This window comes from Macaca thibetana, chromosome 8 (genome assembly GCF_024542745.1).
Source record: "Macaca thibetana thibetana isolate TM-01 chromosome 8, ASM2454274v1, whole genome shotgun sequence".
NCBI classification, from domain to species: domain Eukaryota; kingdom Metazoa; phylum Chordata; class Mammalia; order Primates; family Cercopithecidae; genus Macaca; species Macaca thibetana.
This window is the reverse complement of record NC_065585.1, coordinates 48,370,565-48,397,905: the sequence shown is the minus strand read 5'-3', so window position 1 is coordinate 48,397,905 and position 27,341 is coordinate 48,370,565. Positions and strand designations below refer to the sequence as shown.

Here is a 27,341-nt window from a genome sequence, read left to right as displayed (position 1 = left end):
CCTGATGAACATCAATGCAAAAATCCTCAATAAAATACTGGCAAACCGAATCCAACAGCACATCAAAAAGCTTATTCACCATGATCAAGTGGGCTTCATCCCTGGGATGCAAGGCTGGTTCAACATATGCAAATCAATAAAGGTAATCCAGCATATAAACAGAACCAAAGACAAAAACCACATGATTATCTCAATAGATGCAGAAAAGGCCTTTGAGAAAATTCAACAGCCCTTCAGGCTAAAAACTCTTAATAAATTTGGTATTGATGGAATGTATCTCAAAATAATAAGAGCTATTTATGACAAACCCACAGCCAATATCATGCTGAATGAGCAAAAACTGGAAGCATTCCCCTTGAAAACTGGCACAAGACAGGGATGCCCTCTCTCACCACTCCTATTCAAATAGTGTTGGAAGTTCTGGCCAGGACAATCAGGCAGAGACTAAACCAGGAAGAAGTTGAATCTCTGAAGAGACCAATAACAGGCTCTGAAATTGAGGCAATAATTAATAACCTACCAACCAAAAAAGTCCAGGACCAGACAGATTCATAGCCGAATTCTACCAGAGGCACAAAGAGGAGCTGGTACCACTCCTTCTGATACTATTCCAATCAATAGAAAAACACAAATCTCCTCTTGTCATTCTCCTGTTTGAAACCCTTATTAGGCACTCCTTAATCCTTAGGATAAAGTTCAGTCTCTTTAAAGTAGCTCACAGGCCTCCCTCTGTGATCTTTCTTCTAGCTCCCTCTCCAGCCTTGGCTTTCCCTCTCCACCTTGAACCTTTGTGCATGTCATGCTAATCTTTTCCAGTTTGTCATAGGTGCAGTGGTTTTACTTGCCTCCTTGCCTTTGCATATTTATTTTTCTTTTTCTGGAATTCCTACTCTGTCTCCCCACTTTACTTGGCTAACTCTTGCTAATCCTTTAGGTTGCAGCACAGATTTAACTTTTTCTGGTAGGCCTATACCAGGAGACAGCCCCTGTTTTATGTTTCATACACTACCCTGGTGTCATTATTAACAGTTCTTTTTTTCTTTTCCTTACTTCCACAAGAAATAAGCTCTGTAAAGGCAGGGATTTTATCTGTCTTGTCCAGTGCTGTATCCATGTGGTTAGTACAATGCATGGTTCACAAGTAGGTATTCCATTAATATTTATTTATTGAATGAATAAAGAGATATAGTGTTTATTCCCTTTTTCATATGATTGCTCTTTAAATATACAGGATAATTCTTGTGGATTCCGGAAGTCTTTATTTTTGAGGCTACACATTCAGAGATCATAAAGGAAAAGTTTAAATATTGATAGCAGGAGTGGGCAAACTATGACCCTGGAACCAGATCTGGCCTGCTCTCTGCTTTTGTAGATAAGGTTTTATGGAAATATAACCATGCCAGTTTTTTTTTTTTCCACATATTATCTATCTATGGCTGCTTTTGAACTACCATGGCAGAATTACATAGTTAGGACAGAGACATATGACCTGTGAAGCCTAAAATATTTACTTTCTGGTCCTTTACAGAAAAAGTTTGCTGACCACTGGTCTACGTGAAGTTTCCCATGCGTCCTCAATTTATTTAAATGAAGAAGCATAGGAAAGTATGCTAGAGTATATGTTGTAGGTGATATACTAAGCTAGTCTGAGGTCAGCAACTAACCTTAAAATCTTAGTGGCTTAACACAACACAGATTTATTTCTCTCTCATGCAAATGTCTTTGATGCTTGGACAATTTTCCAGGGTACTCCTCTCCATATAGTGACTTAGAGTCCAGGCAGCTTCCATTTTGTGTTCCATCAAAGCATCTGTTTTCTTGATTGCCCTGGCACAGGAAGAAGAAGCTAGAGGGCCTGCAATTCTTGGGACTGAAAGTAACACATAGCACTTCTTCTCACAGCTCATTGGCCAGAAGTAGTCATATGGCCCTGCCTAGTGAAAGTGGGTTGGAAAGTAAGGAAGGACATATAGATATTTAATGAGCAATGAGCATCTCTGCCATAGAAAGATTGCCTTAAAATGAGTAAATGCTTGTTTTTGGGGGAAAGTTTTTCAACTTAACATTTTCAACTTTAGTTATCTTGAAAATGCAATCCTTCCAAGTAACACATTATAATTATGTTTTTATTTTACATATAGCATACCCTGAATAGTAAAATATTATCAAAAGTAAATAGGACAAGGATTTTTTTCTTAAAAAATTGGATCTACTGGTTTTTAAAAATTGGATTTTATTTAAAAAATATTCACTGACACAATTTTCTAAGAATATATCTGTCAAGCCAATTAAATAAAATACAGTAATGGTTGAAATGGCCTGAAGGATCTCCCTGACACAAGGGGATCCTTTCATAAACACTTACATGGAGACTGAAAATTTATCCTACTAATGGAGTATTATTATTTGGAGTGGTGGTTTTTCAGTACTCCCTCCACCCGTTTGGTTTGTTTTATGTGATAGAACCCTTTCAACAAATGAAATCTTAGGAGGGAGCCCAATTTATAAAACACACAAAAAGGAGCTATTGTGTCTGAAGAAGGCTTTCTTTGGATTCTGTCTACTCAGTCTCTCTTTTATTACCCTCATCTTTCCCTCCCTAAATGGCTACCTTTTTAGTATCCTTGAGGACTGAAAACCACTGCTTTAAGCATCTATAGGACAGAATTTCGACCTATAGAACCACAGATTTTAGAACTCAAAGGGAGTTTAGAGACCATGTACTCTAATTTTACTATGATTTAGTAAATATTGGTTAGCAACTCTGGTGCTGCAGGACAACAACCAACTTGTGTGCCAGATTTTCTAAAAAACTAGGGGCATCTCAAACAAAGCTAACTCTAAAGTGACTATTTATTCCCAAGAGACTTCTTTTATTGGAAGACTATCAATTTACATCAAACTAGATTCCAAAGGGCATTTTCAGGATCTGTACTTTTCATTTTAATATAATATAATTTGTAATATATAAGTACCCAAGAACCTATCCTAAACAAAATCTGGGATCTTGACAGTGATCTACCTTTATACTTTACTAACCTATCTCTCTGCCTACCCCTATTTGAACTAAGCATCATTCTGAACCCTATGTTTCTATTTGCTTGCTTTTCTTTTTATATAGTTTTATTGCATCTGTATGCATTCTCTCTCTCTCTCTCTCTCTCTCTCTCTCTCTCTCTCTCTCTCCCCCCCCCTTGCTGTTTTTAACTAAAAAATAGGGGATCATGTTGTTTATAATCTTTTGAAGTTCATTTTTAAAATTCAGTATTATACTGCTCAGAATCATCCATATTGTTGCATATTATAGTCATTCATACCTTTTGACTGCTCTGTAATATTAGATGTGTGAATATAACAGCTTGCTATGGCTTGAATATTTGTTCTCTCCAAAACTCATATTGAAATTTAATCCCCAATGTCACGGTATTTAGAGATGGGGCCTTTAAGAAGTGATTTGCAGTAGTATTTCTATGCATAACATTCAAGCTGAGAGCCAAGTCAAGAATGCAGTCCCATTTAGAGTGGACACACACACACATACACACACACACACACCTCTAGGAATACATCTAACAAAGGAGGTAAAAGATTTCTATAAGGAGAACCACAAAACACTGCTGAAAGAAATCATAGATGACATAAGCAAATGAAAAAGCATTCCATACTCATGAATTGGAAGAATCAGTATCATTAAAATGTCCATACTGGCCTCAAGAAACCTATGGATTCAACATTATTCCTATCAAACTACCTGTGTCATTTCTCACAGAATTAGAAAAAACAATCCTAAAATTCGTATGGAACCAGAAAGGAGCCTGAATGAACAAAGCAATCTTAAGTAAAAAGAGTGAAGCCAGAGGCATTGCATTATCCAACTTGTTTATACTGTAAGGCTACAGGTAGTGGTACAAAAACAGACACATACACCAATGAAACAGAGTAGAGATCCCAGAAATAAAGCTGCACAACTACAACCATCTGATCTTTGAGAAAGTCAACAAAAATAAGCAATGGGGAAAGAACTTTCTATTCGAGAAATGGTGCTGGGATAACTGGTTAGCCATATGCAGAGAATGAAACTGGACCCCTGCCTTTCACCACATACAAAAATTAACCAAAAATGGATTAAAGACTTAAATATAAGGCCTCAAGCTATAAAAATCTTAGAAGAAAACCTAGGATGTACCATTTTGGACATTGGCTTTGGCAAATAATTTATGGGTAAGTCCTCAAAAACAATCGCAACAAAAACAAAAATTGACAAGTGGTACCTAGCTAAACTAAAGAGCTTCTGCATAGCCAAAGAAATTATCAACAGATTAAATAGAAAACCTACAGAAAGGGAGAAAATATTTATAAACTATGTATCCAACAGAAGTCTGATATCCAGATTCTATAAGGAACTTAAACAATTCAACAAGCCAAAAGCTAATCACCTCATTAAAACGTGGGCAAAGGACATGAACAGACACTTATCGAAAGAAGACAGACAAGTGGCCAATAAACATATGAAAGAACTGCTCAACATAATTAATCATCAGAGAAATGCAAATCAAAACCACAATGAGACACCATCTCACACCTGTCAGAATGGCCATTATTGAAAGTCAAAAAATAACAGATGATGGTGAGGCTGAGGAGAAAAGGGAATGCTTATATGCTGGTGGTGGAAATGTAAATTAGTTCAGCCACTGTGGAAAGCAGTTTGGAAATTTCCCAAAGAACTTAAAAACAGAACTGCCATTCAACCCAGCAATCCCATTATTTGGTATATACCCAAAAGAAAATAAATGATTTTACCAAAAAGACACATACACTCATATGTTCACCATAGCACTATTCACAATAGCAAAGACATGGAATCAACCTAGATGCCCATCAATGGTGGATTGGATAAAGAAAATGTGGTACATGAACATCATGGAATACTACACAGCCATAAACAAGAATGAAATTATGTTATTTGGAGCAACATGGATGCAGCTGGAGGCCATTATCCTAAGTGAATTGACACAGGAACAGAAAACCAAATACCACATGTTCTCACTTATAAGTAGGAACTAAACATTTGGTACACATGGACATAAAGATGGGAACAATAGATGCTGGGGACTAGTAAAGTGGGTAAAGAGGGAGGGAGTCAAGGGGTGAAAAATTATCTGTTGGGTATTCTTCTCCCTACCTGGGTAATGGGATCATTCATACCCCAAACCCATGTAACAAACCCACACATGTGCCCTCTGAATCTAAATAAAAGAAGAAATTATAAAAAAAGAAGTGATTGGGTCATGAGGGGTCTGTGCTCATTAATGGATTAACTCATTCATGAATTAATGGATTAATGGTATAACAGATTAATTGCTTATCAGGTGTATTAGTCTATTCTTGCATTGCTATAAAGAAATAACTGAAACTGGGTAATTTATAAGGAAAAGAGGTTTAATTTGCTTATGGTTCTGAAGGTTCTACAGGAAGCACGATGCTGACATCTGCTTGGCTTCTGAGGAGGCCTCAGGAAACTTACAATCATGGTGGAAGGCAAACAGCAAGCAGACATCTTACATGGCAGGAACAGGAGCAAGAGAGTGAGGGGTAGGTGCTACACACTTTTAAATGACCCATGAGAACTCACTCACTGTCTCAAGGACAGTACCAAGGGAGATGGTGCTAAACCATTCACAAGAAATCCGCCTCCATGATCCAATCACCTTCCACCAGGCCCCACCTCCAACACTAGTGATTACAATTGAACATGAGATTGGATGTGGACACAGATCCAAACCACATCATCATGGGAGTGGGACTGGTGGCTTTTTAAGAAGAGGAAGGGAGACCTGAGCAAACACTTTTGACCCCCAGAGAGTCTACACCAGCAAGAAGGCTCTCACCAGATGTGACCTCTTGACCTTGGACTTCTCAGCCTCCAGAACTGTAAGAAGTACCTTTATTTTCTTTATAAATTACCCGGTTTCAGATTTTCTGTTCTAAGCATCAGCAAATGGACTAGTACATAGTTTATTCATCCTCTTTTCTGTTGATGGGAAATTGGGTTATTTCTAGGTTATTGCTGTTGAGTACAGTGATGGCCATGAATATTCTTGTGCATATCTCTTTTTGTACATGTGCAAGAGGTTCTTCTGGGTATGCACTTAGTGACTAAATTGCTGCGTCATAGAGTATGTGAGTTTTACACTTTAGGGAGTAATACCAAATTGTTTTCTATCCCTTTAGCCAATATATAATGGAAACAACAGCATGTTTTTCTTTTTTTATGAAAGAGCAAGCAATTATTTAGTCCTGTCCCTGCAATTCCCATTTCGTTTTCACTGGGATCTACATTAAAACACATCTGAGGGTGTCTCACTTTGAAAACAGGTGTGTTCAATCATCTACCTTCACCTTAGGCCATCCTTAGTCGAGTTAGCAGTTCTTGCTCCTGACGTAAGGTATAAAAATACTCTCAGGACCACTTCAGGTTTTATCTCATCTCACTGCTATGTTCTGTGGCAGTACCACCTTGATTTTCCTAGCTGCTTTAGTCCTTATAATTCTTTTACATCTCACCTAGCTTTCTGGCTTTAAGATCCCTAGCTTGCACCTACATGTTGAGGAAAGATAACTCTTAGGCCTCACTGACTTCCAGATTCCTGATATTTTTTTTCTTGCCTTTGGCAGCTGAGAGCTCCTTAAACCATGGGTGACATACTCAAATGCTTATATAGGCCAGGATGGGAGCACTAATGAGTGAGCCAGGATTCCAGGATTAATATAACACTATCAGGAGCAGTGGGACTGTGGTGGCCTGATGATGGGGGTAGCTTCCCCTTATGGGGTTGTTTCCAGATCTTCTGATTTTTCCAGAGAAAAAATAGTTATCTAGATTTTTAAGTGAAATCTCTTGACCTTTGAGTGTCAACAATAGATTTAATATTTAGAAACACTGTACGGGCCAAATGAAATATTTCTGTTCTGACTTCAGCCTGTAGGTCGCCCGTTGGTGAACTTTGCCTCAAACTTTGGCTTATCTGCCTTTTGCTTTGGCCATTGCCTCATCTGCCTGTTCCTGCCACGGTGTGTTCCTCTCTCTGGAGGACGCTTCATTATGACATCTCTCAAGTTAACCTTGACTTCCAAGTGACCTGATACTGAGAGCAGGCAGGGCAATGTCTGATTACTTAGTCTTTGTCTCACTGCTTGCCTTAAATGCTTCTATCAAATGCTGGTGCTTGGAGGCCTGACTTGTTTTGGTAATTTTTAGAAGAGAAATGTTATATGGAATTATATATTTTTTAACTTGAAATAGTATGACAAGAGGCCAGGATTTTATTATTTAATGGCTCTCAAACTTAGTTGCAGTTTTAGGGCTTCTCTGCTTGATCTTGCTCTGGCGTTAATCAGGTGGCCCTGACTTGACTAGATGCTAGATTTGTCCCTACTCTTGTCCTAATGGATTGGTGAACTAAAACAGCAGTTTTTTGATGTAGGAAAATAAGGTCTTTGACTTTCTCCCATCTTAGAAACGGTCACAATATTTTGATTTGGGATTCTAGGCTTTTGAGCATTTGAGAATAACCTTCTCAAAACAGAAAACCTTTGCTTTCCTTGCAATTATTTGGCACATTCTAAGGGTGGATATGGTCAGTATCAAGTTGGAAAATAAAGAAAGTGCTTCATAAATCACACAACTTTTTCTGTTGCTGAGTCAGTATCAGACACAGATATTTTCTGAGTCAAACCTGCTGTTCTGTCAGGTGGGAGATTATGGATAAGGTCTGAGATTGAGTGGAGTTTGTTAGAGCAAGATACTAATGAGCACAGGGTCATGGGCTTGATCCCCATACAAGTCGATTAGCTTAAACCATAAAGGGACTCCTGGCTCATCCACCCTGGCAAATATGTGGTCACAGGCCTAAGGAAGATTAGGTTAGAGAGTGAGAAAAATCCTTCATCATCAAGAGGAAAAAAAACCAAACAAACCCTCAAAGCACATGTCCTATTGGATGTAGCAAGTGATATCATCTGCGGTTATAGTCAGTGCCTATATTACTTATATGTAGGGAGAAGATCTGCATGCCATTAAATCTCCCAGAATATATAATATAGGGCACATGAGGTTAAATAACCAACGGGAACTATAGTGGCATCCAAAAACTCTTACAAGAAAGGTGAAGTCTTATAGCTAACTGAGATGGGGTGGAACCTCCATGGCCACAGTAGAACTCTGTGACTATGCTAGAGAGCTCTTGTGCAATTAATTCCTTGTTGGACGTGAAGCTATGCACATATACCCTAAGACAATGTTGTCTTCTCCTGGAGGATGGATAAAAGGGCAGAGAGGATTGTGTGAGGGCCTAGGATTGTAGCCACTTGTCCTATGGCTGCCTTATTCACTCTGTATATTTGCACACCCTGGTTTCACATTATCTGAGTGTTTTCCTGTGGAAAGAGGTTTTCCTATCTTCATTATAAGAAGGACAGTATTTTCTAGCCATATCCGTTTTTCAAGGATGATCTATTTAAAAATTGTTTTTCTCAATGAAAAATTTCAAATGATCAGAATAGAATAATGAATGTCCATATACACATTATCTGGATTTAACAATTGTCAACATTTTGCCATATTTGCTTAATTATTTTGTGGTTTTTTTTTTTTTGCTAGTGTTATCTCACCTTTACATATTTTTCTTAAAAATGACAATTTTCTGCATAACTGTAATACTATTATCGCTCCCATTAAAATGAACTATATAATTGCTTAATGTCCTCTAATATTGCAAATTCAAATTGCTCAATTGTCCCCAAATTGTCTTTTGCAGCCAGTTTGTTCAGTCAGAATCTAATCAAGGATAGTGAATTTCGTGTGTGTGTGTGTGTGTTTGTGTGAGCATGTGAAATGGAGTTGTGGAAGAGACAAGCCAGTTGGTCTGTACAATGTCTCATCTTTTAGATTTGTCTGAGTTTTCAGGATGAGTTTTGATGATTTGTATTTGGTGTTGAAAATGGACTTGGGTCTGGAGATTGGCAGTGGCCAGGAGACCCTGTACAGAGAGGACATTCGATAATGAGGGAGGTAAACCAAAGGCAGCAGGTATGTTTCATATTTTTGTGTCCTGCTTCCCACCAGCGTTGACAGACAAACTCATGTGAACACACAGGGACATAGTCATTTATAAAAGAATCAGGTAATGTTTTTCTCTTTGCCAGGCCATAGATAGCACAGAGCTTGAGGATATGATAATCCTATTAGCTGTATATTTTGAATAGTGTATCCTGAATAAAACAAGATAAACCAAGAGGCAGAAAAACGAATAGAAATTAAAGCTATGAGAAAGTCATAGAAAATTCTTAGTGGTCTGACATTTTGAGTTTGTTCTTCTTTGGTTAAGTTCACTCATCTCTCTTGGGAGTAGAGAGAACTCATATTTGAGATAAACAACTGCAGAGGACCAAGAGTCTTGGGAGAAGCTGATGACAGGCATTCAGATGTAAGACTTGGGAAGAAGACAGCCACAGAAGGAAAGTACAGGGAGGCAAACAGTGGGAGGGGCCAGCTCATCTCTTTTCTCCTTTTCCCCAAAGACTGGTGGTTGTCAGAGGGTCTATAAAACCTTTTCTGATCTTAAAAGTATTTTGGAAGACTAAGTCAATCTTTAGCATTCTTAACCTGGAGCAGGGGTTCTGAAACTTGAATGCACATTGCCATCACCTGGGAACTCTAAAACACACTGATGTCTGGGTAACACCCTCAGAAATTCTGATACAATTTGTCTCAGGTGTGGCTAGGGCAATAGGCTTTTTAAAAGACTTTCCAGGTAATTCTAATGAGTATCTAAGTTTGAGACCACTGATCTAGATCAATTAACCGTGTGTGTGTGTGTGTGTGTGTGTGTGTGTGTGTGTGTGTGTGTGTGTGTGTGTATATATATGTGTGTATATGTATGTGTGTGTATGTGTGTGTGTGTATATGTGTGTGTATATATATGTGTGTGTATGTATGTATGTGTGTGTGTGTATATATATGTGTGTATATATATGTGTGTGTATGTATGTATGTGTGTGTGTGTGTGTGTATATATATATATATATGCCTTTTGTTTAAAAAAGATACATTCAACACCTCCCTGCATCCAATAAACCTTATGGAAACCCAATGCATAAAACAGATAAAAGTGGAGGTGCTTTATGTAAGGTACTCTTGAAACCTGGCTGAGTAGGCACCATTTGCTACACCCACTCCCCGTTTCTTTCAAACCCTCTCATCTTCCTAAAGCAGTGTCTTCAAAGAATTAGGGTCTGAAGAGTAGGACTATTTGAAAAATGACTGGTCCAGAGTTTACAGGGTTTTAACCATCTACATCTAGAACTCTGGTTCTTTCAATTAACTTATTAACTGTATGACTTTGTACAACTATACCTAAACTGTCTGATCCTCAGTTCTCTTATATCTTAATTAGAGATGATACCTATCTCACAGGTTGTAATGAAGACTAAAGTTGGATATATGCTAGTGTACTCTCAGTAGAGATTAGCTCCTTCAGTAGTTCAGGCTTTTCTCCAGGCTACTGCAAGCTTTCAGGTCTGTCCTGGGATGGGATTGATGGTTTGGTTTAATCTGGGAACTTCAGTTACCTTCATATTATGCTCATATTTTAGGGTGTACACAGATTCCCTTTACCCATGATGGATCTAAAATTCCTGATTGACTTGCAGCATCATAGGAATAAATGGAGGTGGGGTGGGAGTGAGAGTTTGTTCACTGCTGAGTGCTAAGGGAGAAGCCAGGAGCTTCCATGAATTGACTCAGGAAATGCTCTATAATTCAGATGAACTATTAATCAACGGGAAGGGAACCAGGCAAAGTCCATTTTAATGGAAACGACCATATGAAAAAGGTATTAAGATCCATAATAGGCATAGTGGAAGGGCTGGGAGTGTTGAGGTGGGAAGGAGTTCTCTGTGGACCAGAGGAGCAGGTTCATGACTGAGGGAGGAGTTTTTGATTTTTTTGGTAAACAATAGATTTTTAAGCAGGAATGAAGAAACATGAACATATTCATCCCTATTTTTTTGTTCCAATATGGTTAAACAAAATTCCCAGATAATATAGAAACCCTGCTTATTCCCCTTATGAATATTTTACTAAGAAGTAAATATACTATATATACTATATAATATACTATATATAATATACTAAGAAGTAAATATAAGAAGTAAGTAATAAAATATAAAAATATTTTAATGTATTGCTAAGAAGTGAAATTGATTGATATGAATTTAACTTCCTCCTTCCTCCTCTTCCCACCCAGACATTAGTAAATAGTGAAATGGTTGTAAGTGGTCAGGGAGATGACAAAAGAGAAGTCTGAGGCTTGGGGAATTACAACGTCAGATGATCTGTAATTGAATAATACTGAGTAGAATACACAAATCAAAAGTGGTGTAAAATCTATTACAGGAAAAACTCATTTGAGTCTGACCCTGTCACAGTCATTGAACTAGTGATTGCAGTCTAAACATGGCCAGCGGTGGTATTTCCTGTTTATCTTTCACAAAGCTGGCGACAATTTCCACATTATGTTCTCTGCACATCTCCAACCTCTACAGAATGAAAAATGCCTTTTAGTTTCCTCAGCATTCACAATGTAGAACCTTCCAGAGAAACTTTCTTTTCTTTCTGGCATCTGGATAAATGGAGGAATAGCACGAAGGGGTAGGTGCTTAGGCCAATTAAGATGTTTGTGGGCTCAGTGGGGATGACCCCTAGTCTTTAAAACATTTTTTTGTAATTATCTTATTCACGTATTATTATCCAAAATACCATGATTGTGGTTTTGGTTGCTACTGCACTTTAATGTAGTAGATGTATTTTTACTTTCCATTCTTCTTTTTTTTTTCTTTAAAGATTTCCATGCTTAATAGATGAGAAGAAAAATTTCCTAAGAAGTAAAATGTTAAAGATGCTTATTTGGGATCATAGGATCTCTTTTAGCAATTTGAAGCGGAGACCACACAATTTCTTGCCACATTGGGATAGTGTCTAAACTGCTGCCTCGTTCACACGTTATCTTCCTGCTATCTGGCATACCTATACTCACATCCAGGTCCTGAACAGGGGCCCTACATGGCTCTGAGGTAATCAGAGTTCACTTGTCCACAACTTCCCCATTGAAAGACTACGCCCTTTAGAATTTTGTATTCTGAAGAAAATTTCTGTTTTTTAAAAATATTTCTATGTTAGTGAGTTGTCTGAGAAAAGAATGTGATTAAGGTAGTTCCGATCAAGGTATATATGAGAGACTAATCAGTGGTAGGACTCAATGTTTTATCCTGATATGAGTATATTCATTTCGAAAAGAGTCTCCTATAAACTCCAGCTAAACAAACACAAAGGCATTTTCAGGATTACAGGTATACATTTTGATGACTGGAGCAGAGTGGTATATAGAGTTTTTCATATAGACCCTCCTCAAATCTCCACACATGACTTCTATTTCAAATCTATTTAAATTTTACCCTAACATGACTAAATTTACTTTCCTTTATACCTTCACGTTGCCAGGACGTTTAAAAGCCTCCTCCATTCCTACCAAAGATAAGACATTGATGACATGTCATCTCCTGCCTAACTTGTGACTATTCTCAGTGTTGGTGAAGAGATGAAATTTGTAGATGAGGAATTTTAATCCTACACTTTGTATTTAATTAATACATGACTTTATGTATTATGGTCTTGATTTTTAGCACATCTTTATTTTCCTTTTTCCAGTTTTAACAATGAACTTTTTCAATCTATCATTACTTAGTGAAGACGGTTAATAGTGAATACATGGTTCAGGTATTTCTTTTAACAGCTCTGCCAATAGAAATACAGTGTAAACCCCATATATGATTATATTATTTTCCAGTAATCATATTAAGAAAAGAAACAAGTAAAGTAAAATTTTAATAACACATTTAATTCAATATGTCAAAAATATTATCATTTTAACATGTAATCAGTGTAAATAATGAGGTATCTCATTTTTTTCCCTGAAAAAATCTTTGAAATCAGGATTTCTTTGAAATCTGGGAGGTATTTTACAATTACAGCCTATCTCAATTTGGAGTGACCATATTGAAGTACTCAGTAGCTAAGTGTGGCTACCATATTCACAGCCTTAGAAAATTTTGAGTAAGATGAATATAAGTTGTGAACCTGCACTTAGTTTCAATTAGACTATCTTCTTTATGGAAACGTTTAAATCTAAACTAATTTTTCTCCCAAAATATGCTTCTCTGCTAGTGCTCTCCAATTCAGTAATTGGCCCTCACATGCCTGTCATATGTGGTTTTAAAGGCAGAACATAGTACACCTCTAAGAGGCATTAATTACAGTGTGCACATCTGTATGTAGCAGTATGGGCTCAATCACACGACTTAGTTGTCCTTGCCAGAAAAAGAGTTATTTGAGACACGTCATCTTCCTCATTTCTACACCCCATCTTCCAAAATTGTCTTTCACTAAGTCCTGTCAGTTCTACCTCCAGAGTACATCTAGGTCCGGATTACATTATTCCATCTCTAAGGTCATCTCTTTAAGTAGGCTGCTACCTCCTAGATGGCTGCAATAGTCTCTAACAGGCTTCCCACATCCTCTTTGGATATTCTCCAGTCCATTCTCCATGTTGCAGCCTGTTTTGTCAAAGGCAAATCTCAGCATGCCACACTCCCACTTAAAATCCTCTGATAGGCCGGGCATGGTGGGTCACGCCTGTAATCCCAGCACTTTGGGAGGCCCAGGCAGGCAGATCACGAGGTCAGGAGATCGAGACCATCCTGGCTAAAATGGTGAAACCCTGTCTCTACTAAAAATACAAAAAATTAGATGGGCGTGGTGGCGGGTGCCTGTAGTCCCAGCTACTCGGGAGGCTGAGGCAGGAGAATGGCATGAACCTGGGAGGTGGAGGTTGCAGTGAGCTGAGATCGCACCACTGCATTCCAGCCTGGGTGACAGAACAAGACTCCATCTCAAAAAAAAAAAAAAAAAAATTCCTCTGACCACTTCCCAGGCTTTTATACTTGAGTCCAAAATCCTGTGGTGACCTACAAGGCCTTTGTGATCTGGCTCTATTTATCTACTACTCATTCCTTCTTTATTTTGCTATGTTTCTCTCTCTTCCTGTGTGAGGATTTTCACATACTCTCTTACTTTTATCTGCAGTGCTTGTTTGCGCGCTCTCTCTTTCTCTCTCTCTCTCTGCCTGGCTAAACTCTTTTTGCTGTTCTGCTTAAATGTGACTTTTCAGGAACACGTTCTTTAACTTCCTTGACTCTTGGGCCCCATCCTGTATGTTTTCATATTAAATAGTACCACTATGCTTTTTTCAGAACACTTATCATAAGTTTATCTATATGATTATTTGTGTAATTTTAGTATATTATCTGTCTCCACTAATGTAAGCTTCATATGAATAGAGAACCAAATCTCCCTTGTTTATTCCCTTTATGCCTGTAGTACTAGCCTAGGGCCTGGCATATATTAAGCCTTCAATAACTTCCAGCTGAATCTGCAAAGGCATGTGCTCAGCCCATTGTCTGTAGCAGCTTGGTAGCTTTAAGAGGCTTCTCAAGGTTGCAGAAACCCTTGTGGGTATGACTAAGTGTTCCAGCTTCTGTTTCATTGTGAAGATTTTAGAAGTGTAGCCTTTAAGAGGCATACTACAATCCTTCCAAAAACAAAAAAAAAAAATTGGAAAATAAATTTGGGAGAGGATGTGGAACAAAGTAATTTCTACACTAATAGGAAAAATGTAAATTGGTGTAACTTCTTTGGACTGTGTCCCCAAACAAAAGCTGGGTCATGTCAGATGTGTTATTCTGTCTTCTTGGTTATTGGGTGTTTCTTTGTGGGGGTGGGGGTATTCCTTCTGGTGAGTCATAACATACTCCATAAAAATCCACATTGTGGCCGCTTCCATAGACCCATCTGCAGACAGGCCTTTACTCAGATCTTCTTCTTCCAGATCTTTCAATCTTTTCTTTCAGGTGCCTGCTCAATTAGCCAGGGTATTCTTCACTATTTATTAATCCTCATATCTTCTAACAGCAAGACACTTCCTGTCCGCACAAAGAGGATGACTTAGTGTATGCCTTCGTTCATTGGAAAGATTTTCCCCTCTTTGCTGTCTTTTGAGGCCATCCCTCAGGGAGGGTTGTTGTGCAACGGCAGTCCATTTTTGGGTCACACTGAGATACTGAGCCGATTCATTTATGAACTAGTTTTCCCTTTTTCAGTTGGCCATTAGGGACTCAACACAGGGCTACAGGTATCGTTTGAAGAGAAATGGATGATATGGGTTTGAGAGTCATGCAATTTGCTTGTGCCCCCTGGCCCTGCCTTTGTCCAATCCTGGATGTATAATTTCCATCTTATGATGGAGTACTACCAGACCTGCCTAATCATATGAATTTGTGGGTTTGTTAGAACTCAGCTTAATGTGGTTATTTCTTATTGTGGGGTAGCTTGAGGTTCTATGGTCAGATGCTCAGTCTCTACCAGGGCTCAGTAGTGTTCCAAGAGCTGCTTTTTGAATGTTATGTAGTTCCTTGCTAAAGATGGCATGCTTTGTTTTAGAACCCTGGGGAACCGCTTATGTTATGATTCTACTCTTTCTTTCTGTAAAATCCACATGGTGTCTTTTCAAACCACAGAAACCCCAAGAACCAAAAGTTTTGTCATATCATATTGCATAAGTCACAGGGTCACTTTTATGACAACCTGAACCTGCTGGAGAGCCCTTTGGTGTTTTGAGCTCCACTCACAGCTGGTAAATGTGTATTGTTGCCTAACCTATGTAAATGGATACTGCTTCCTTATTGATAGGGATGGAAAAGAATGCATTTGTCAGATAAATGGCTGCATACTACATGTCAGATATTGTGTTAATCTGCTCTAATGAAGCTATCATATCTGGCCAGCAATTGCAATTGTGGCTACTACTTGGTTATTATAGAATGTTGTAGATTTTATTTCTTTAATAATTAATAGACATTAGAGATTTTCTAAATCTCTCTGAGCCCATATTGGTAGTTCATACTTTTCTAGGAATATGTCTATTTCACCTAAGGGATTCAGTAAATTTCTCTTATTACCTTTTTAATATCTGCTACATCTGTAGTTGTGTCCCTTTTTTATTCATAATATTATTTGTGCCCTCTTTCTGTTTTTCTCATTCACTTTTGCCGGAGGTATGCCAATTTTATTAGTTTTTGCAAAGAACCAATATTTGACTCTGTTGTTTCCTTCTATCTTTGCTTTCTGTTTTATTAATTTCTTCCTCTTGTCTTTATCTTCTCAATTTTTATATTATTCCTGTTTGCTCTTTTCTTAACTTTTTAAAGTTGGTTGTTGTATTAGGGTTCTCTTAGAGGGATAGAACTAATAGGATATATATATACACACACACACACACACACACACAGAGAACAAATAGGATATATATATACACATACACACACACAGAACTAATAGGATATATATATATACACACATATATATATATGAGTTTATTAAGTATTAACTTACATGATTACAAGGCCCCACAATATGCTGTCTGCAAGCTGAGGAGCAAGGAGAGCCTGTCCAAGTCCCAAAACTGAAGAATGTGTAGTCCACTGTTTGAGGGCAGGAAGCATCCGGCACGAGAAAAAGATGTAGGCTGGGACACTAGCCATGTCTCACCTCTTTCATGTTTTTCTGCCTGCTTTGTATTCACTGGAAGCTGATTATTTTGTGCCCACCAGATTAAGGGTGGATCTGCCTTCCCCAGCCCACTGACTCAAATGTTAATCGCTTTTGGCAACAGCCACACAGACACACTCAGGATTAATACTTTGTATCCCTCAATCCAATCAAGTTGACACTCATTATAAACCATCACAGAGGTTTAACTCATTAATTTTTCACCCTTTCTTGTTTCTTATTACAAGTATTTAAGGTTATAAATCTTTTTACTTTGGATTTTAATATTATGTATATTTAAGTTATAAATGGCTCTAAATCTGTCTCCCTCTGCATCTCACAATTCTTGATTTGTAGAACTTTTGTTCTTTCAGTTGTATGTATTTTCTATTTTTTAGTATTTTCTAATTTTTGTTCTTCTATAGCCCATGAGTAATTTAGAAGTATGTTTTTGAATTTTCTAATGTGTAATTTTCTTTGATAGTTCTTTTTGCTGCTGATTGTTGATTTAACTTTTTTGTCAGATATTGCAATGTATGAGATATAGATTCTCTGAAATTTGTCAATATCTATTTTATGGCCTGAAATGTGGTTAATTTTTATAAACCATGTGTGCTTGAAAAGAATGTGTATTTTCAAGTTGTTAGATGCATTGTTTCATAGATACACATTCAATTAACCTTGTGCTGTTCAAATTTTTATTTCATTATTGATTTGTTGTTGTTTGACATACCAGTTAGTGAGGAGGTATGTTAAAATCTTCCATTTATGTGGATTCGTCCATTTCTCTGTAGTCCAGACATTTTTTGCCTTATACTTTGAAATCTGTGTCATTAAGTGCATACATATGTAAATTGTTATATCTTCTTGATGAATGGAGATTTTATGTAGTGATCTTTTTTATCAGTAATCCTTTTGCCTTTAAGTCTATTTTGTCTGATAATAAGACTTTACCAGTTTTTTAAATTGGTGTTTTCTTGATTGTTCTATAAATTTGACATTAAATTCTTGTTTTGTTTTAAATTTTTGTATATTAAGCTTTAGATGGTGTCTCTTGCAAATAACTTAGAGTTGTATTTTCTTTTTAATCCAGTCTGACAATATTTGTCTTTTAACCAGGTAATCTAGGCAATTTACATTGATCATGATTAATATTATATTTGGATTCATTTCTATCATCTCATAATGGTTTGGACTGAAGTGTTGATCTAGATTGTTCCACATCCGTTGGTTGAATGATGTTCCAACCACTGAATCACCCAATCACTGATCCACATCCTATTATTTTGAACTATCCTTATGGCCCCCAATAGCATAGTGACTTAGGGTTAAATGGCAGTGTAAAAGGATACAGGAGGCCAGGTGTGGTGGCTCACACCTGTAATCCCAGCACTTTGGGAAGCCGAGATGGGTGGATCACAAGGTCAGGAGTTCAAGACCAGCCTGACCAACCTGGTGAAACCCCATCTCTACTGAAAATACAAAAATTAGCTGGGCGTGGTGGTGCATGCCTGTAATCCCAGCTACTTAGGAGGCTGAGAAAGGAGAATCGCTTGAACCCAGGAGGCAGGTGCTGCAGTGAGCTGAGATTGTGCCACTGCACTCCAGCCTGGGCAACAGAGCAAGACTCCATCTCAAAAAAAAAAAAAAAAAAAAAAAAAAAAAACAGTATCAGGAACTGGAGATGGTTAGTGGGGTGAAGAGCAGTTTCAGGAAAGAAGTTCACCATCATCCTATATTTAAGGGACTATGATATGTATATAAAAGAGGGATTAAAACTTGAGCAGCAAATGACAGAACTAGAGCAAATGAGTAGAAGAATATCTTATTCCTTGAGCAGCTGTTATGTGCCAGGAAAATTGCTAAATACTTTTCACATATAACTTAATTCATGAAACAAACCACTGAGGGAAGGGCTCATCATCCTTATTTTATAGGTGAGAAAAATGAGGCTCAGAGAGATTAAAGAAGTTACTTGAAGTCAAACAACTAGTAACTGGCAGAATTGGGACTCATACTCAATTTTGTATGACTCTAAAACCCTTGTTCTTTTTACTGAATTATATCACAGAGAGGTGAACTGTTAAATACCAAATGGAGGAAGAATACTTTTTATAATTAAAATTGGTAAAAAAAAAAAAAAAAAAAAAGTAATGAACTATCATTTGAAGTGGTGAGCATCCCATCACTGGGCATTTCTAAACAGAGATAATGTGATCATGTGTCAGGACTATTATAGTGAGAGTTTTACTTTGAGTGGAATATTGTACTTTAGAACAGATGCTTGGATTAGATGACCATTAATTATGGTCTATTTCAATTTCCATGAGGTTATTGAAACTGTGCCAGAGCTTAACAAATGTATGCTTTTCAAAACTCTCCCTACCTTCTGAAACTAGCCGCAATGTGAACTTGTGCTTTCTTCACTTCGCCTCCTTAACTCACTGCAGCGTTATGTGATGTGTACAGGTGGGGACTTTAATAAAACCCTATTTGATGATGACTTGATGAAAGTCTATTTGGCCTGTTTAGATAGGAGAAAAACAAGTCATGTGTGTTTAAGTGCAGTGTAAGTTTCTTTAATTTGAAATATTGGAGCCAAGCAATGCAAAAGCTGAGAGACTCCATTTAATAGCATGTTAATATATTAAAACGCTTAATAATACATTCATAATATTTAAAATACAAATATTTCTACAATGTAATATTATTTTACAGATGGTATTTAGTAAATAGCCAGCATTCACTGGGAAGTGGGGAATTCATTGTCCTTTGTGCCTTGCTTTGTTGACACATTCTACCACATGAAGGCCAAGAGCCCGTAAGAATAGAAAAACCTGTCAGCAGCAGCCTCATCAAGCTGGTCCCTCTGTAGACTCCGCTCTGTTCACTTATTTTCTTTATCCTTACTGCTAATTCATCAAGTAACCATTTCCCCTTCTTTTAAAGCACAGCCACAAGCATTATTTCTTCCCGGAGCTTTCATTGACCTGTGCCTCTCCCTGCACTGTACCTCTCGAGGTATCCAGTAGTGGTAGTTGAAGTATATGAAGAAGGATTTTATACATTCTTTACTTTTGTTTTGAGTAGTTCTTTTAAACCTTGTGAAAGCAATTTCACAAGTGCTTCCTATAACGTTGCTCTGATGTGGATAGGAAAGATCTCATTATAGCCTTTGGACATGAAGAAACTGAGACATAAGGAGGCCGAGAATTGCCAACTAGTGGTAGAGTTTTAGCGTCTTTCAGCTCCACAGCTCTACTAGCCAATTGTGTGTTCCAAAATATTTCCCACAGGTTTCTGATTCTTGGATTTTAAGTGGTATGCTATGGTTGGTACCTGGGATTTGATGTATTTAAAATTTGTTTGGGCCAGGTGCAGTGGCTCATGCCTGTAATCCCAGCACTTTGGGAGGCTGAGGCAGGTGGATCACCTGAGGTTGGGAGTACGAGACCAGCCTGGCCAACATGTTGAAACCCTGTCTCTACTAAAAATACAAACATTAGCCAGGCATGCACACCTGTAATTCCAGTTACTCCAGAAGCTGAGGCAGGAAAATCACTTGAACCCAGGAGGTGGAGGTGCAGTGAGCAGATATTGTCTCACTGCATTCCAGCCTGGGTGACAAAGCGAATCTTTGTCTCAAAAAAAAAATTGTTTGACTCATTATTTGAATGGGTCATGCAAGTGCTGACCAATTCATAGAGAAAAGTATGGTTATGGAATCCCTACTAGAATGTGAACAGATTTTGAGAAAGGCCTACCATTGAGGTGAGTGTGCTGTAACCTGAGCATGTGAGACCAAAAAAACACTTGAGAAAAATTTTTGCTTTCAGAATTCATCTATGTGACTCTATAGATTGGATATTCTGGTTTCATCCAGCTAGCCCCAAAATGACAGAGGGTTGTCTTGCGCAGTCAGAGATGTGTAGTGTAAAGATTATTGGGGACTACTGAGGAGCCACAGGTTCTAATTAGAGTGTCTTAAGATTAGATTATTATCTTTTTTACTTTCCTGGCCTCAGCTCTCTTATGGCAAGTGAAGGGTTTGCAATAAGGTCAGTGGTTCTCAGACCATAGTCTTTGGAGTACATGGACCAGAATCACCAGGGGACTTGTTAAAAGTTGAGATGCCTGGACTCCATCCACGGTACTGAATTGGAATCTCTGGAGTGGCACTTGTTTATCTGCCTTTTGACAAGTTGACCAAATATGCAAACTAAAGTTTGAGCACCTCTGGATGAGGGAGATTCTAAGGTTCCTTCCAGCTCTATGATCCTTTGAATGAGAAAGACAAAGACAGACAGCAATTACGGATTTCATTTCAGATTTCTTCACTATTCTTTAATGTCAGAGCCGTTAGTAATTTTAAATTTGCCAGAAATCACCTAATTAGCATGTGATGACAATATACTGTTTTCGTTTTTTATGTCTGCCTCCTCCAGCTTATTATCAGCATTGTTTCTATTTCTTTTGTGCATTACTACGGTAATCAGTCTCTTCTTATTCACTTCCATCCTTTATATCGTCATCAGAGATTTTTGGTGTGTTTTTGTCCATAAAACAACAAACACAAAAAAGTCCTTCACATGATTAATATGTTGCTTTTTTTTGGCAATAAAATCCCTTAATTTCTCAGCATGGCTTACTAGACCTTTCCAAGTATTATTTATCTTTGTAGTTTTATCTCCCAAATTTTTACCCTCATCCAGCCAGGAATACTTTAATTCTCAAACTAGTTTAGGTAGCTGATTACCTAGAGTCACCTTGTTTCTTTCTTTCTTTTTAAATATGAAATAGTTTTATAGTTTACTTCATTGTATGATCTGAGAATTTTATTCATAGAAAATATTACTATATGATAACATTTTAGACCAGAAGCATTTATTAATAATAAAAAAAACCAAGCACTGGATTTAGTTTGGCTCTCTGAGTTTTCTACCTAATATTCTTTTCTATCTGTTTTAACTGTTTGCTACCTCTTTCTGTTAGAAAAGTGAAGAAAAATACCAAAGAAGTATTTTTGTAAGAATAACCTAAAATTAAGACTATTCCATATATCAATTAAAAAAATCAAAATTGCTTTTATATGGTTTAAATAATAAATTACTTTGATTCCATTTATGGAGCACCAGTGGGTTTTTTTGTGAACACCGTTGGGTAACAAGATCTGTGTCCCTGTGGTTCTCTTTCTGGAATGCCTTTCTGAAGTTTCCTCTTGAACAATTCCTGCTCATTTTTCAAGACCCAGTAGATTTGTCACCATTATTGCAAAGCCTTTTCTGACCCTTATAGAAACAACCATCAACTCTCTCCTCTATATTTCCCAGGTTGCTTGGTATGTTTATCTCTACTTAAAAAACTAATATCTAACACCATTATAATAATAATAATTATAGTTTATACCCTCTCTTCCTCTCTTGCCTCTATGGGTCATGGCACAAAGTTTATGTTCAATAATTGATGTTAAATGAATGTCTTGTTTTGACTAAGATTTTTGTTCCTTAAGAACCTTATCCCTCTTACCTTTATTCTGTAGGACCAAGAACACAGGATCTTATGTGCACCCATTTGCGATGACAGACTGACCAAGTGATCTGGCTTTTCTCCACGGTCTGGGAAATGGTTCAACTCTGTCAAAGAGCAGTCAAGAAAAGTTCATATATTGAGAGTGATGTGATGATGGCTGTTTGAAAAGCTTGGAACTACCTTTTTAGATTAAATAGGCTTGTTTCTGTCTCAAATCTGGATTAGGGCCAATGCTTTGATATCCCAGTCAGCAAAGATCAGAAGTCAAGAATTCACAATCTTTCATCATGCTCTGAAATCATTTGTCAATAAACAACAAAGACCTTCTAGGGCTGGATAGAAGAGCTTGGAAGAGGAGCTCTTCTATCAGCTGGGGACTCTGGATGGGAAAAAGGCTTAGTTCAGGTCTGGTGAAGAATTTGAGAATAAGTGAAATGCAAGGGAACAGTAGTCAAGAAAGTGATTAGTACTGGGTGTTGGCTCGGATGTGAGGAAAAAGGTGCCTTACACTGTTGGCGAGGAGGACTGAAGTAGAAATTGGTACAGCCTTTCTGGAGTGCAGTTTTGCAAGGTGTATTAAAAATGTTAAAGGTATTTATACTGTTTTTCCCACCAACTCTACTTCTAAGAATTTTTCCTAATGACGTACTCTAATAAGTATACCAGGATGTTTGTATAAAGAGATTTATTTAGAACAACTATAAAGGTCCCAAAATAGGGAACTGATTAAACAAATTGATTAATCTATACAAGGGAATATTACACAGGCATTCAAATAATGATGTAGAGATATATTTATAGAAAAGCAAAGGGGTATATGATGTATTGTCAGATTTAAAAATCCATTTATGAAATAATAGGTAGATTATGATTAATTTTTGTAAAACAGGTATATACATGTATATATATTATATATACACACACATATGCTACACAATTACTGGAAGTTGTCACTGAGAGATTTTTTTTTTTGGTTTACCTTGATGTTACAAATTTTCTACAGATAACATATAATACTCAAATTATAAAGAAATAATTTTTTCTTTATTGGTATTCTCCAGGTTGACTGAATAGTGCTTGGAACAGAGTACATGTGTCATATGTATTAGCAAATTCAATGACTGAGTGAATAGGTGAACCACTTTACTTCCAACTTGGTAGTATAGGTTATACTGGTGAGAATTTTCTAAATTTTATCCATTCATCTTCTTCCACTGGAACTGACTGTAGGATAGCTGCTTTTTGATTCCTGAGATCTTTTCTTTTTTTTCCTGGTTTTCACTTTTCTTTTTTTTTCTTCAACTTTTATTTTAAGTTCTGGGTTACATGTGCAGGATGTGCAGGTTTGTTACATAGGTAAACATGTGCCATGGTGGTTTGCTGCACAGATCATCCCGTCACCTAGGTATTAAGTCCAGCATCCATTAGCTGTTCTTCCTGATGCTCTTCCTTCCCTGAACTGTTCTTCTAACAGGCCTCACTGTGTGTTGTTTCCCCCAATGTGTCCATGTGCTCTCATAATTCAGGTCCCACTTATAAGTGAGAGCATGTGGTATTTGGTTTTCTGTTCATGCATTAGTTTGCTGAGGATAATGGCTTCCAGCTCCATCCATGTCCCTGCAAAGGACATGATCTCATTCCTTTTAATGGTTGCATAGTATTCCATTGTGTATATGAATCATATTTTCTTTATCCAGTCTATCCTGGGTGGTCATTTGGGTTGATTCCATGTCTTTGCTATTGTGAATAATGCTGCAATGAACGTATGTGTGCATGTATCTTTACAATGGAATGATTTATATTCCTTTAGGTATATGCCCAGTAATGGGATTGCTGGATCAAATGGCATTTCTGCTTCTAGATCTTTGAGGAATTTCCACACTGTCTTCCACAATGGTTGAACTAATTTACACTCCCACCAACAGTGTAACAGCATTCCTTTTTCTTCACAAACCTGCCAGCATCTGTTGTTTCTTGACTTTTCAATGAACCACCATTCTGACTGGCATAAGATGGTATTTCATTGTGGTTTTGATTTGCATTTCTCTAATGACCAGTGATGACGAGCTTTTATGCTTGTTGGCTGCATGAATCTCTTCTTTTGAGAAGTGTCTGTTCATGTCCCTTGCCCACTTTTTAATGGGGTTGTTTAATTTTTTCTTGTAAATTTGTTCAAGTTCCTTGTAGATTCTAGATATTAGACCTTTTTCAGATTATTAGATTGCAAAAATTTTCTCCCATTCTGTAGGTTGTCTGTTCACTCTGATGATAGTTTCTTTTGCTGTGCAGAAGCTCTTTAGTTTAATTAGATCCCATTTGTCAAGTTTTGCTTTTAGTGTTTTCTTTTTTTTTTTAAATTTATTTATTATTATTATACTTTAAGTTGTAGAGTACATGTGCGTAACGTGCAGGTTTGTTACATATGTATACTTGTGCCATGTTGGTGTGCTGCACCCATCAACTCGTCATTTACATCAGGTATAACTCCCAATGCAATCCCTCCCCCCTCCCCCTCCTCCCTCCCCATGATAGGCCCCGGTGTGTGATGTTCCCCTTCTTGAGTCCAAGTGATCTCATTGTTCAGTTCCCACCTATGAGTGAGAACATGCGGTGTTTGGTTTTCTGTTCTTGTGATAGTTTGCTAAGAATGATGGTTTCCAGCTGCATCCATGTCCCTACAAAGGACACAAACTCATCCTTTTTTATGGCGGCATAGTATTCCATGGTGTATATGTGCCACATTTTCTTAATCCAATCTGTCACTGATGGACATTTGGGTTGATTCCAAGTCTTTGCTATTGTGAATAGTGCTGCAATAAACATACGTGTGCATGTGTCTTTATAGCAGCATGATTTATAATCCTTTGGGTATATACCCAGTAATGGGATGGCTGGGTCATATGGTACATCTAGTTCTAGATCCTTGAGGAATCGCCATACTGTTTTCCATAATGGTTGAACTAATTTACAATCCCACCAACAGTGTAAAAGTGTTCCTATTTCTCCACATCCTCTCCAGCACCTGTTGTTTCCTGACTTTTTAATGATCGCCATTCTAACTGGTGTGAGATGGTATCTCATTGTGGTTTTGATTTGCATTTCTCTGATGGCCAGTGATGATGAGCATTTTTTCATGTGTCTGTTGGCTGTATGAATGTCTTCTTTTGAGAAATGTCTGTTCATATCCTTTGCCCACTTTTTGATGGGGTTGTTTGTTTTTTTCTTGTAAATTTGTTTGAGTTCTTTGTAGGTTCTGGATATTAGCCCTTTGTCAGATGAGTAGATTGCAAAAATGTTCTCCCATTCTGTAGATTGCCTGTTCACTCTGATGGTAGTTTCTTTTGCTGTGCAGAAGCTCTTTAGTTTAATGAGATCCCATTTGTCAATTTTGGCTTTTGCTGCCGTTGCTTTTGGTGTTTTAGACATGAAGTCTTTGCCCATGCCTATGTCCTGAATGGTACTACCTAGGTTTTCCTCTAGGATTTTTATGGTATTAGGTCTAACATTTAAGTCTCTAATCCATCTTGAATTAATTTTCATATAAGGAGTAAGGAAAGGATCCAGTTTCAGCTTTCTACTTATGGCTAGCCAATTTTCCCAGCACCATTTATTAAATAGGGAATCCTTTCCCCATTTCTTGTTTTTCTCAGGTTTGTCAAAGATCAGATGGCTGTAGATGTGTGGTATTATTTCTGAGGGCTCTGTTCTGTTCCATTGGTCTATATCTCTGTTTTGGCACCAGTACCATGCTGTTTTGGTTACTGTAGCCTTGTAGTATAGTTTGAAGTCAGGTAGCGTGACAGAGAGCCAAATCAGGAATGAACTTCCATTCACAATTGCTTCAAAGAGAATAAAATACCTAGGAATCCAACTTACAAGGGATGTAAAGGACCTCTTCAAGGAGAACTACAAACCACTGCTCAGTGAAATAAAAGAGGACACAAACAAATGGAAGAACATAACATGCTCATGGATAGGAAGAATCAATATCGTGAAAATGGCCATACTGCCCAAGGTAATTTATAGATTCAATGCCATCCCCATCAAGCTACCAATGAGTTTCTTCACAGAATTGGAAAAAACTGCTTTAAAGTTCATATGGAACCAAAAAAGAGCCCGCATCTCCAAGACAATCCTAAGTCAAAAGAAGAAAGCTTTTAGTGTTTTCATAATGAAATCTTTGCCCATGCCTGTGTTCTTAATCGTATTGCCTAGATTTTGTTCTAGGTTTGTTATAGTTTTGGATTTTATATTTACATCTTTAATCTATCTTGAGTTAATTTTTGTGTAAGGTTTAAGGAAGGGGTCCAGTTTCAATTTTCTGCATGTGGCTAGCCAGTTCTCCCAGCACCATTTATTATAAAGGGAATAATTTCCCCGTTGTTCGTTTTTGTCAGGTTTGTTGAAGATCAGATGGTTGTAGGTGTGTGGTCTTATTTTTGAGTTCTCTATTCTGTTCCATTCTATGTGTCTGTTTTTGTACCAGTACCATGCTGTTTTGGTTACTTTAGACTTGTAGTATAGTTTTAATTTGGGTAGCATGATGACTCCAACTTTGTTCTTTTTGCTTAGGATTATCTTGACTATTCAGCCTCTTTGTTCCATACAAACTTAAAATTTTTTTTTCTAATTTTGTGAAGAATATTGGTGGTAGTTTAATGGAAATAGCATTGAATCTTTAAATTAGTTTGGGCAGTATGGCCATTTTGACGATATTGATTCCTCCTATCCATGAGCATGGAATGTTTCTCCATTTGTTTGTGTCCTCTCTGATTTGTTTGATCAGTGGTTTGTAATTCTCCTTGAAGAGGTCCTTCTCTTCTCTTGTTAGCTGTATTCCTAGGCATTTTATTCTTTTTGTAGCAATTGTGAATGAGAGTTCATTCATGATTTGGCTCTGCTTGCCTGTTGTTGGCGTATAGTAATGCTAGTGATTTTTGCACATTGATTTTGTATCCTGAGACTTTGCTGAAGTTGCTTATCAGTTTAAGATGCTTTTGGGCTGAGACGATGGGGTTTTCTAGGTATAGGATCATGTCATATGCAAACAAAGATAATTTGACTTCCTCTCCTATTTCAGTACTCTTTATTT

General features: G+C 37.4%; 2 protein-coding genes across 30 annotated transcripts in view; one reads left to right on the top strand and one right to left on the bottom strand.

Annotated features, from left to right (window-relative positions):
- The window catches only part of LOC126960839 (cytochrome b-c1 complex subunit 7), a 1,171,628-nt gene that overhangs the window by 492,215 nt on the left and 652,072 nt on the right, over positions 1–27,341 (bottom strand). Inside the window, exon 1 of one of the 27 annotated variants that reach the window (XM_050800583.1) lies at positions 3,187–3,190. The exons of the other annotated variants lie outside the window; for them this stretch is intronic. The gene's annotated coding sequence lies outside the window, so the exon portion shown is untranslated. Of the gene's footprint in view, positions 1–3,186; positions 3,191–27,341 lie in introns of those variants that run through there. 27 annotated transcript variants of the gene reach the window in all.
- Positions 1–27,341, top strand: part of CPQ (carboxypeptidase Q) — a 498,229-nt gene that overhangs the window by 77,399 nt on the left and 393,489 nt on the right. The window lies entirely within an intron of this gene.